Below are 12,246 nucleotides of genomic sequence, written 5' to 3' on the forward strand. Positions count from 1 at the left end.
GACCCAGCTATACCACTCTTGGTCATATACCCAAGGAATGCTCAATCTTACCACAAGGACACTTGCTCAACTATGTTTATACCAGCATTATTTGTAACAGCAAGAACCTGGAAACAACCTAGATGCCCCTCAGCTGAAGAATGGATAAAGAAAATGTGGCACATATACATAATGGAGTACTACTCAGCATTAAATAAAAATGATATCATGCAGGCAAATGGATGGAACTAGAAAATATCATCCTGAGTGAGGTAACCCAGATTCAGAAGGACAAACATGGTATGTACTCACTCATAAGTGGATACTAGATGTAGGGCAAGGGATGGCCAGACTGCAACCTCTTGATTTGGAGGATGTGGGGTGGCTTGGGAAGGAGGGCTTGGGGGGTGGGTGGGAGGAGGGAGGAGGTGGGATCTGTGGGTAGTATGTAGGGTGAGTAGAAAATTTAATTAAAAAAAAGAAAGAAGGAAAGAAAGAAAGATCTATGGTGGTATTTTATTTGTACTGAAATGTTATTTTCATTGCATGTTAATAAATAAAGTTGCCCGGGGGTCAGAGCTACTAGAGCCATAGCAAGAATGTGGTGGTGGTGGTGGCGGCGGTGGCGGTGGCGGCGGCGGCGGCGGCGGCGGCGGCGGCGGCGGCGGCGGCGGCACACGCCTTTAATCCCAGCACTTGGTAGAAGAGCTAGGTAGATCTCTGTGTGTTCAGGGATACAGCCAGCATTGGAGAGATACGCCTTTAAGACCTGGAGGGCGGTACTTACAGGCAATGATGAGGCAGTCATGTGTGTGGGTTTACAACCAATGAGAAGGCAGAACAGAAAGACTATTTAAAGACAGACACAAAGGAAGTAGCTCTCTTTCGGGGAAGCTAGGAGCACCGCAGGAGGTAAGATTTTAGCTCTGAGCTCTGACCTCTCGGCTTTCTCTTTTACATTGGTTCTGTGTTTCTTATTTTAATAAGACAGTTGGTTACATCTACAAAGATCCTGTCTTGGAGGTACAGGGTTTCTCTGTGTGTAGCTTTGGCTGTCCTGGAATTCACAGAGATCCGCCTGCCTCTGCCTCCTAACTGCTGGGATTAAAGGCCTGCGCCACCACCGACTGGTTCCTTCTTCTCCTTTTAAGAATGATACGTGCAAGGTCATTTGCTGCTGTTTTTCTGCCTGAGTCAGAAAGCAGCCACTTTAGCTTTTCTTCCCCGTAAAAAAGGATCTCTGTGAAAACAGATGTTTGGGTGTGGTTTGTGCCCATGTCTGGAATGGAGTCCCCTTCAGCCACCTTCTTCATACAAAGCCTCTAGAAAAAAAGACAAACCATATGTTTGTTGATTTGATACAATGGCACAGGATAGTGGCTTAATTCCCCACAACATCAATTTCAGAAGAATTTTAAGCCTCCACAATTTTGTTTAAAATGTTCTACTCCTGTGGCTGAGGATGTGGCTCAGGGGCAGAGTACTTGCCTAACATTCATGAAGATCTTGGTTCAGTCTCCAACACCAAATAAACTGTGCCTGCGATCCCAGAAGCCTGGAGGGGGGTGGAGGCAGGAGGTTCAGAAGTTCAAGACCATTCCACCCTACATACTGAGTTTGAGGCCAACCTGTCTGAAAACGGGAAATATTAGTGTGGAACTGAAGGTATAGTTTAGTGGTGCAGCTTGTGCTTTGCGTGTGCAAGCCCCTAGTTGAATGTCCTCCCTCAGTAGGCTGTGGCAAGAGGCTCACAGGTTCAAGGACACACTGAACAACTGAGGTCAGGTGTCAGAATAAAAGGTAGTGAGAGCTGGGAGTATGTATCAGTGGTTGAGCCCTTGCCTACCTCATATGAGACTCTAGGTTCAATCTGAGGACACGGGAGTAAGCATGAGAGAAAGATTTTTTTTATACTAGAAGATGGAAAGAGTTCTTAAATAAGGTGGACAACAGACACAAATGGTAGCCATTAAAAATGGGTGAAATCAACTTCATGGAAGTTTGTTTTGAATTTGCTAACAAAAGTCTCAATAAAAGACAGTTTGTGCTGGGTGATGGTGGCGCACACCTTTAATCCCAGCACTCGGGAGGCAGAGGCAGGCAGATCTCTGTGAGTTCGAGGCCAGCCTGGGCTACAGAGCCAGTTCCAGGACAGGTACCAAAGCTACACAGAGAAACCCTGTCTTGAAAAACCAAAAAAAAAAAAAAAAAAAAAAAAAAAAAAAAAAGACAGTTTGCCAGGCTTGGTAGCACACACCTGTGATCCCAACACCCGGGAGGCTGATGAGGCAAGATTGGGCAACAGAGCGAACACCAGGCCATCCTTGACTAAAGAGTGAGAACTATTCTTAAAAAAAAAAATAATAATGAATAATTAATAAAATGGAGAATAAAAAGCACACATTGCCAAAAAAAGACGGTGAACTGGAAGCTTCCGCCAAGTATTAAGAAGAACAGCCAGTAAAGTCGAAGAAAAGACTCTATTCCAGACAGAGAAGAAGGAAGAGCTCTGGAAATTCACAAGGGCACTGTAAAACAACTGCCAAGTGTGTGTGTGTGTGTGAGAGAGAGAGAGAGACAGACAGAGAGAGACAGAGACAGAGAGAGACAGAGAGAGAGAGACAGAGAAAGACAGAGAGAGAGAGAGAGAGAGAGAGAGAGAGAGAGAGGGGGAGAGAGGCAACAACACGCAGAAAGACAGCAAAACGGAACACAGCTCCAGCCAGAGGGCTTCCCACAAGGGTGAAGGGAAGCAGAAGCCTCATCCACAAGGTAGACCAGGTAGCTCTGGTAAAAGATACTGGCTGTCTTACCATCAGACAAGCACCACCCTCACCAGCCTCAAAGCCAGTTGTGAGTTTTAGGGGGACAGTGATTCCTCCAGGGGATATCAGAAGGAGGATACATCAGACATCCTATGGATGGATTTGAATGTCTAAAACTGAGCAGTCACAGAGGACCTGAGAGGAGAGAACGACCATGAGTCAGGGAGCCTGGATTGAACCCAGCACACCTCCAGGCCAGAAACAGCCCTGGGAGAGTAAGAGGGCTTGATGCTGACACGCCAGAACAAGCAGGCTGCCGCTCAGTTCAGGCCATGCATTGCATAACGATGCAGCCTCATTAGCTGGAAATGCACCAGAGTAAATTTGGGTTTCGTTTTCAAAGGTATGGTTGCTCACAGGGTTCCTTTGCATGTGGAGACAACCTTAGGTGTGATCACCTTTTCCTTTTTTTTTCCCTCCATTCTCCCCCTTTTTGTTCTTTTTCTTTTCTCTGCTTCCCTCCCTTCTCTCTCTCTTTTCCTTCCTTCCTTCCTTCCTTCCTTCCTTCCTCCCTCCCTCCTTATTTATTTATTTATTTATTTATTTATTTATTTATTTATTTATTTATTTATTTTTGAGACAGGGTTTCTCTGTGTAACAGCCCTGGCTGTCCTGGAACTCATTCTGTAGACCAGGCTGGCCTTGAACTCACAGAGATCCTCCTGCCTCTACCTCCTCCTGAGTGTTGGGATTAAAGGCATGCACCACTACTGCACAGCTGACTCACAAACATTTTTAACTTCAATTTTAGATCGAATGCTCTTTTTTGGCCTCTGTGTACCAGACATGCATGTAGAACATGTAGGTAAACAGAGATACCCACTTAAAAATATTTTTAAAAAGAGAAACCCTTAAAAGCACTTCGGGGCAGAGGAAGGAGGATCTCTGTGAGTTCGAGGCCAGCCTGGCCTATAGAGCGAGCTCCAGGACAGGCACCAAAACTACACAGAGAAACCCTGTCTCGAAAAACAAAACCAAACCAAAACCAAAACCAAAAAAACTTGAACTTTCCCAGGCGGCTGCCGAAGGTGGCGAAGGGGCAGGTTCGAGCGCTGGATGGCCGCGGCCGTCTCCTGGGCCGCCCGGCAGCCGTTGTGGCCAAGCAGGTACTACTGGCCAGAAGGTGGTGGTTGTGCGCTGTGAGGGCATCCACATTTCTGGAAATTTCTACAGAAACAAGTTAAAGCGCCTGGCATTTCTCCGAAAGCGGATGAAGAGCAACCCATCTCGAGGCCCCTTCCACTTCCGAGCCCGAGCCGCATTTTTTGGGCACACTGTACGAAGCATGCTGCCCCCCAAGACCAAGCGAGGCCAGGCTGCCTTGGGACGCCTCAAAGGTGTGGGATGGAATCCCTCCACCCTGTGACAAGAAAAAAACGGATGGTGGTCCCTGCCGCCCTCAAGGTTGTGCGGCTGGAGCCTACCAGAAGGTTTGCTTACCTGGGACGTCTGGCTCATGAGGTCGGGTGGAAGCACCAGGCAGTAACAGCCACTCTGGAGGAGAAACGGAAGGAAAAGGCCAAGATCCACTATCGGAAGAAGCAGCAGCTCTTGAGGCCACGGAAACAGGCAGAAAAGAACGTGGAGAAGGGGCTGGAGAGATGGCTCAGAGGTTAAGAACACTGGCTGTTCTTCCTGAGGACCTGAGTTCAGTTCCCAGCACCCACATGGTGGTTCACAACTGTCTGTAATGATACTGGCTCCCTCTTCTGGCCTGCAGGGATACATGCAAAACAGAATACTGTATACATAATAAATATATAATATTAAAAAAAAAAAACATGGAGAAGAAAATCAGCAAGTTCACAGAGGTCCTCAAGACCAATGGACTCCTGGTGTGAGCCCAATAAAGACTATTTGCTTCAAAATATAGCACAGACGTGGAGAACATTATAAATAAAGCTTGTACATGGTGGTGGTGGTGGTGGCGGCGGCGGCGGCGGCGGTGGCGCACGCCTTTAATGCCAGCACTCGGGAGGCAGAGCCAGGCGGATCTCTGGTCTAAAGAGCGAGATCCAGGACAGGCACCAAAGCTTCAGAGAAACCCTGCCTTGAAAAACAAAACAAAACAAAACAAACAAACAAAAAAAGATAAATAAAGTTTGTTATATAGACCTGGCTGTCCTCGAACCTGGAGATCGCCTGCCTCTGTTTTCTGAGTGCTGGGTTTAAAGGTGTTTGCCTTTGGAAATTGACCTGTAGGCAAGTGGGAACCATTAAGTAGCCTTGTAGACATAGTTTCCTAGGCTACTTTTCTTTTGATATTCACATCTAGGATTCTTTCAATATTTATTTATAAGATTTTTTTTTATTAAATATTAAAAGACCTTCACCAACCCCACATCTGACAGAGGACTGATCTCCAAAGTATATAAAGAACTCAAGAAACTACACATTAAAATATTGAATAATCCAATTAAAAAATGGGCTAAAGAGCTAAACAGAATTCTCAAAAGAAGAATCACAAAGGGCTGAAAGATGTTTAAAGAAATGCTCAACATCCTTAATCATCAGAGAAATGCAAATCAAAATGACTCTGAGATACCACCTGACACCTGTCAGAATGGCTAAGATCAAAAACACTAATGACAGTCTATGTTGGATGTGGAGCAAAGGGAACACTTCTCCACTGTTGGTGGGAATGCAAACTTGTACAACCACTGTGGAAATCAGTATGGTGGTTTCTCAGAAAATTGGGAATTGATCTTCCTCAAGACCCAGCCATACCACTCTTGGGCATATACCCAAGGAATGTTCAATCATACCACAAAGATACATGCTCAACTATGTTCATAGCAGCACTATTTGTAATAGTCAGAACCTGGAAACAACCTAGATGCCTGTCAACTGAAGAATGGATTAAGAAAATGTGGTACATATACACAATGGAGTACTACTCAGCAGAGAAAAACAATGACAGCATGAAATTTGCAGGCAAATGGATGGAACTAGAAAATACCATCCTGAGTGAGATAACCCAAACCCAGAAGAACAAACAAAACAAACAAACAAACAAATAAAAAACCCAACCAACCAACCAAAAACAGGCAGTGGTGGCATATGCCTTTAATCCCAGCACTTGGGAGGCAGAGCCAAGTGAATCTCTGTGAGTTTGTGGCCAGCCTGCTTTACAGAGCAAGATCCAGGACAGGCACCAAAACTACACAGAGAAACCCTGTCTCAAAAAAACCAACCAATCAAACAAACAAAAAAATAAATAAAACATAAACAAAACCAACCAACCAACCAACCAACCAACCAACCAACCAACCAACCATGTCCCCTTATGCCTGACTCTTCATATGGTTCCTAGGTATCTGAATTCAGGCTCTGGCTTGCATACAGGCACTATACTAACTAAGCCATCTTCCCTGCCATCAAAGTAATATTCTTTATCTTGAAGTTTAGCTTTGTTTTAGTTACTTCTCTATTGCTGTCAAGGAACACCAGGGTATTTAATTGGGGGATTATGGTTCCAAAGGGCAGTAGAGTCCATGACCATTATGCTGGGAACATGGCAGCAGGCAGGCAAACATGGCAGTGGAGCTGGGAGCTTACATTATGACTCACAAATAGGAGGCAGAGAGAGAGAGGGAGAGAAATGGCAATGATGTTGGCTTTTGAAACCTCAAAGCCCACCCTCAGTGACACACTTCCTCCAACAAGGCCACACCTCCTAATCCTTCTCAAACAGTTCCACCAACTGGGAACCAAACTTTCAAATATGTGAACCTATGAGGGCCATTCTCATCCAAACCACAAGTGCTACTAGGCAGTGGTGGCTCACACCTTTAATACCAGCACTCAGGAGGCAGAGGCAGGTGGATCTCTGAGTTTGAAGTCAGCCTGGTCTGCAGAGTGAGTCCCAGGACAGCCATGGCTACACAGAGAAACCCTTTCTCAAAACAATAAACAACAAACAAAACACCCCCCAAAACAAAACAGCAACAAACAAAAAACAAACTACCACAAGCTTCTCTCCTAAAATATTTTCTTTCTTTCTTTCTTTTTTTCTTTTTTTTTTTTTTTTTTGAGACAAGGTTTCTCTGTGTAGTTTTGCGCCTTTCCTGGATCTCGCTCTGTAGACCAGGCTGGCCTCGAACTCACAAAGATCTGCCTGCCTCTGCCTCCCAAGTGCTGGGATTAAAGGCATGTGCCACCACTGACCGGGAGAAAAACTGGCCAGTACGAGGAGCAAACCCACGACCTTGGCACCTAGAGCGTTATCAGCACCACACTCTAACCAACTGAGCTAACCGGTCAAGTGGTTTAAAAATTTTTAGAAGTAGATATAAACACAAAACATTTTGATCTACTACATTTCATATCTATTCATGCTATCTCTCTCTGCTTTCAATTGTGTGTGTGTGATGTTTCCTTTTTCTTGAGCAAAGTTAATTTCCTATTTGAGATCAGAAACTTTGGTGCCTAAAATTAAAGTGAAGTCTCACATTCTCATAGTGAATTTGCATGTATTCTTTAATAGCCACTGTCCCTCCATTAGTCAATGCACAGCCCACACTTTCTCCATGGCCATTACCACACCAGAACCCTCAGTAGTGTCCCAAATTGTGCTCCTGCCACTGTTCCAACAAAATGGCCAGAATTATAGACTTAAAATTCATGCAGTAGGCCGGGGGGCGGTGGCACATGCCTTTAATCCCAGCACTTGGGAGGCAGAGGCAGGTGGATCTCTGTGAGTTTGAGTCCAGCCTGGTCTACAGAGAGAGAGAGGGATCCAGGACAGGCACCAAAACTACATGGAGAAACCCTGTCTTGAAAAACAAAAACAAAAACAAAACAAAAAGTCACACAGTATCATGTTACTTGTTCACTTAAAGCCTGTGCTTATGAGTTTTCCATGCACTACAGGAACATTCTGACTCTATGGTGGACTTGCCAGGCCTCCAGAGTCTACAGGTGCCGGTGCTTGTGAGTCCCTCACAGGACCTTCTTCTCTGCGCATAGTTTTCCATTTCCCAGGAGTCTTCCAGTTGCTGATGCTTACTGTCATCATCCAGTTGTTAATTTTTATTTTTAATGGTGTATGTGTATGTGCGCGCGTGCGTGCGTGTGTGTGTGTGTGTGTGTGTGTGTGTGTGTGTGTGTGTGTGCATGCACTTGAGTGCAGGTGCTTACGTAGTCCAGAAGAGGGTATACATACATGAAGATAAAACACTCATTCACATAAAATAAAATAAAATAGGTAAATCTAATATATATATAATAAATTCTATATTGTATTAATAGCAAATACTGAGTTTTAGAATCCCCATGCCAACATTTAAAGAATGATGATTGGAGGTGGGATGTGCGCATTTTCAATCCCTGGCAAAGTTTCAGGCCAGCATGGGATAAATAAGGTTCTGGCAGCTAAAAAAAAGAAAAAAGAAAGAAAAGTTAATTCAATGTCGCACGAGTTCCTTACTACCACAGATGCAGTTTCTCAGCAGCCTTTGCATAGAACCATTTATTTGTCTTTCCACATAATCAGTATAAGCGTACCTAATGTCCCCTTCCCCTGTCTGCTCTCAGGGACCGTTTGTGTTGAATGTTGCTTTCCATGAGTGTGTCCTCAGATCTGATTTCTTACCAACCTTTTAGTGGCAGAAGGCTGCCATGGCAGGGTGCTCTTAGTAAGGACATATTGCTTGCTTCTGCATGTATTTCTTCGGAAGGTCTTCCCCCCTCTCTATCTTAGTTTTCTATTGCTGTGATAACACACCCTGAGCACCATAAGCAACTTGGGAAAGAAAGAAAGCTTGTTCCGTCTAACGCTTTCCAGTCCATCACTCGGGAAGTCAGGGCAGTAACTGGGGGCAGCAGCTGAAGCAGAGACCCTGGAGGAACTTTGCTGACTGACTGGTTCAGCCTGTTTTGTTTTTGTTTTTTTTCCAGGACAGGGTTTCTCTGTGTAGCCCTGGCTGTCCTGGAACTTGCTCTATAGACCAGGCTGGCCTTGAACTCAGAGATCCGCCTGCCTCTGCCTCTTTTTGTTTGTTTGTTTGTTTTTCGAGACAGGGCTCCTCTGTGTAGCTTTGCGCCTTTCCTGGAACTCGCTTTGGAGACCAGGCTGGCCTCGAACTCACAGAGATCTGCCTGCTTCTGCCTCCCGAGTGCAGAATATTAAAGGTGTGTGCCACCCTGCTTTTTTTTTATTTAATTTTTTTTTTGTTATTAAGAAATTCTCTATTCATTTTGCATACCAAACACAGATCCCCCTCTCCTCCCTCCTCCCTCCCCCTAGTCTTCCCGCCCCCCAACTCACTCCCTATCCCCACCTCCTCCAAGGCAAAGCCTCCCATGGGGAGTCAGCAGAGTCTGGTACATTCAGTTGAGGTAGGTTCAAGCCCCTCCCCCTGCACTAAGGCTGTGTTAAGGTGTCCCACCATAGGTAGTGGGCTCCAAAGAGCCTGCTCATTCACCAGGGATGGATCCTATTCCACTGTCAGGTGCCCCTTAAGCAGGCCAAGTTAAAGAACTGTCTCGCCTATGCAGAGGGTCTAGTCCAGTCCCATGGGGGCTCCACAGCTGCTGGTCCACAGTTCATGAGTTCCCACTATTTTGGCTGGCCGTCTCTGTAGGTTTCTCCATCATGATCTTGATGCCCCTTGCTCATAGAATCCCTCTTCTCTCTCTTTGACTGGACTCCTGGAGCTCGGCCTGGTGCTTGGCTGTGGATCTCTGCATCTGCTTCCATCAGTTATTGGATGAAGGCTCTATGATGACAGTTAAGTCTCCAATCTGATTACTGGAGTAGGCTGGTTCAGGCACCCTCTGGATTATTGCTAGTAGTCTAATCTGGGGTCATCCTTGTGGATTCCTAGGAACTTCCCTAACACCTGGTTACTCCCTATCCCCATGATGTCTCCCTCTATCAAGGTATCTTTTTCACTACTCTCCCACTCCATCCCTGTTCCATCTCAAATATCCTGTTCCCTTATGTTCTCATCCTCTATCCCCTACCGTCCATTGCATCCCCAGTTTACTCAGGAGATCTTATCTATTTCCCCTTCCCAGGGCGATCCATGCATCCCTTTTGGGTCTTCCTTGTTAGGTAGCTTCTCTGGAGCTATGGGTTGTAGTCTGGCTATCCTTTGCTTTACATCTATTATCCACTTATAAATGAGTACATTCCATGTTTGTCTTTCTGAGTCTGGGTTACCTCACTCAGGATGATATTTTCTAGTTCCATCCAATTGCCTGCAAATTTCATGACAGGCTTTTTTTTTTTTTTTTTTTGGTTTTCCGAGACAGGGTTTCTCTGTGTAGCTTTGCGCCTTTCCCGGGACTCACTTGGTAGCCTAGGCTGGCCTCGAACTCACAGAGATCCTCCTGCCTCTGCCTCCCGAGTGCTGTGATTAAAGGCGTGCACCACCACCGCCTGGCGACAGGCTTTTTTAAAAATACCATCCCAGCCCACCTACCCAGGGATGGCACCACCCCCAATGGGCTGGACCCTCCCACATGAATCATTAATTAAGAAAATGCCCTACAGGTTTGCCTATAGGCCAATCTGATGGAGACTTTTTCTCACTGAGATCCCTCTTCTCAGGTAACTCTAGCTTGTATTGACTTAGCAAAAACAAAACAAAACAAAACAAAAAACCCCAAAAGAAACCAACAAACAAACCCAACCAGGACACTATCCATCAACAGCAAAATGAGGATGATTACTTTTCTCTGGGACAATTTTATTTTTCTAAATATCACTCGTTCTTTACAGAATCTCTTCTTCACTCTGTTCCATGCCCATTAATGTCACACTGCCTCAATGAAATACCCGTGGCAGCTAATTCTATAAGAAACATTCACAGGCCGAAAGGCCAAAGATGCTGTGGACTCTAATGGGATCCGTAGTAGATAGTGAAGCATGAGCTTGAGGGAGGAAGCACATTAAAACAAGAAGCCAGAGAGACACTTGGGTCGGAGATTGTGTGCAGGGTCTCTCTCTCTCTCTCTCTTTTGGTTTTTCAAAACAGGGTTTCTCTGTGTAACAGCCCTGACTGCCCTGGACCTCACTCTGTAGACCAGGCTGGTCTTGAACTCACAGAGATCCACCAGCCTCTGCCTCCTGCGTGCTGGGATCAAAGGTGTGCACTACCACTGTCCACACCTTTTAAACATATTTAAGCACATCGCAATTTGGTGAAAACCATTCTGGTGATAACTGAATCCCATGTACACAACAAAGCATACATTAGTCTCCTTGAGGAACAAAGTCAGCTAAACACATATCAGATGTGACTCCATCAAAACTCTTTGTAAAGTCCATAAAGATAACTTCTGTAGATTGACTGTGCAAAAAGAGTTTTACAAGAATGGGTTTAGAGAAAGGTCTGGTGCCAGAAAATCTTCAGCCACAGAGATTGCACAAAGGTCACCAGCCTCGAAGGCACATCCACTCCAGCCTTCTGGGCAGGAAACAGGTTTTGCATCCTTTCCCTTGAAGGAACAGCCCTGTGTATTTAACGTTCCAGGTTCTCCTAGCGCATGTCTATGAGCAAAAAAAACCCTCCGTGACCCTTGTAAGGTGCAAATTCCAAACCACTCCAATGGTACTTCTCAGTTGTCCTAAGGACCTACCACCAGGCCTCACCTCCTGGAGGTTCCACAGCATCTCAATCCTGTTACCAGGGGAACAAGATCTCCATGGCACCACCCTGGAGGGATAAACCACCTCTAAGCCACAACACCATCTTATAAACAAAAGGAACAATATAGTTCTTGTGACTGATATACGTTTTATTTTAAAAATATGAGGAAAAATATTGCTACATCAGAACATTTATATTGAACAACAATCGCCAGGTTTTGTGAAGAAAGAAAGAAGGAAAGGAAGAAAACAATAAGATACAAAGATATGGATACACTCCTTTAATCTCAGCACTCTGGAGGCAGAAGCAGGTGGATCTCTGTGAGTTTGAGGCCAGCCTGGTCTATATAGTGAGATCCAGGACAGTTAGGGCTGTGCAGAGAATCCCCTTCACAAAACAACAAAAAGATGCAATGGTATATCTGGATGGTGAGAATCCAAAATATTGACGGTCCTGAATGCTGATGAGAGCAAAAGGAACTTGTCAGTATATATGCTTGGGGGATGCAGATGTCGGGGGAGGCTGTGCAAGTGTAGGCGTGGATGACCCACCAGTGTTTATTTATTTACTTCATCTTGTTGGGAACCTAAAATTTCCAAGAAACATAACAGGAGTCATATGTGAATGCCAGCTTTATGGGTTGTGTGTTCTGTTGTACTTTTGGGTTTTCTTCTATGTATCTCTCTCGGTTTGTGTTTATTTTTCTCCTGAAAGTTTATATTTATAGCTTGGAAAGTAGGAAAAGCATTTAGTGACAGGAATAGGGTGATTCATAACTGTTATACCTGCTTAATTTTACGTTTAGTCTCTCTCTCTCTCTCACTTTTGGTTTTTGAGACAGGGTT

At 45.0% G+C, this 12,246-nt stretch overlaps 1 pseudogene; it reads left to right on the plus strand.

Annotated features, from left to right (window-relative positions):
• Window positions 1-3,999: 3,999 nt before the first annotated feature.
• LOC102922525 (large ribosomal subunit protein uL13-like) lies at window positions 4,000-4,672 on the plus strand (annotated as a pseudogene).
• The last annotated feature ends 7,574 nt before the right edge of the window (window positions 4,673-12,246 follow it).

This window comes from Peromyscus maniculatus, chromosome 9 (genome assembly GCF_049852395.1).
Source record: "Peromyscus maniculatus bairdii isolate BWxNUB_F1_BW_parent chromosome 9, HU_Pman_BW_mat_3.1, whole genome shotgun sequence".
Classification (NCBI taxonomy): domain Eukaryota; kingdom Metazoa; phylum Chordata; class Mammalia; order Rodentia; family Cricetidae; genus Peromyscus; species Peromyscus maniculatus.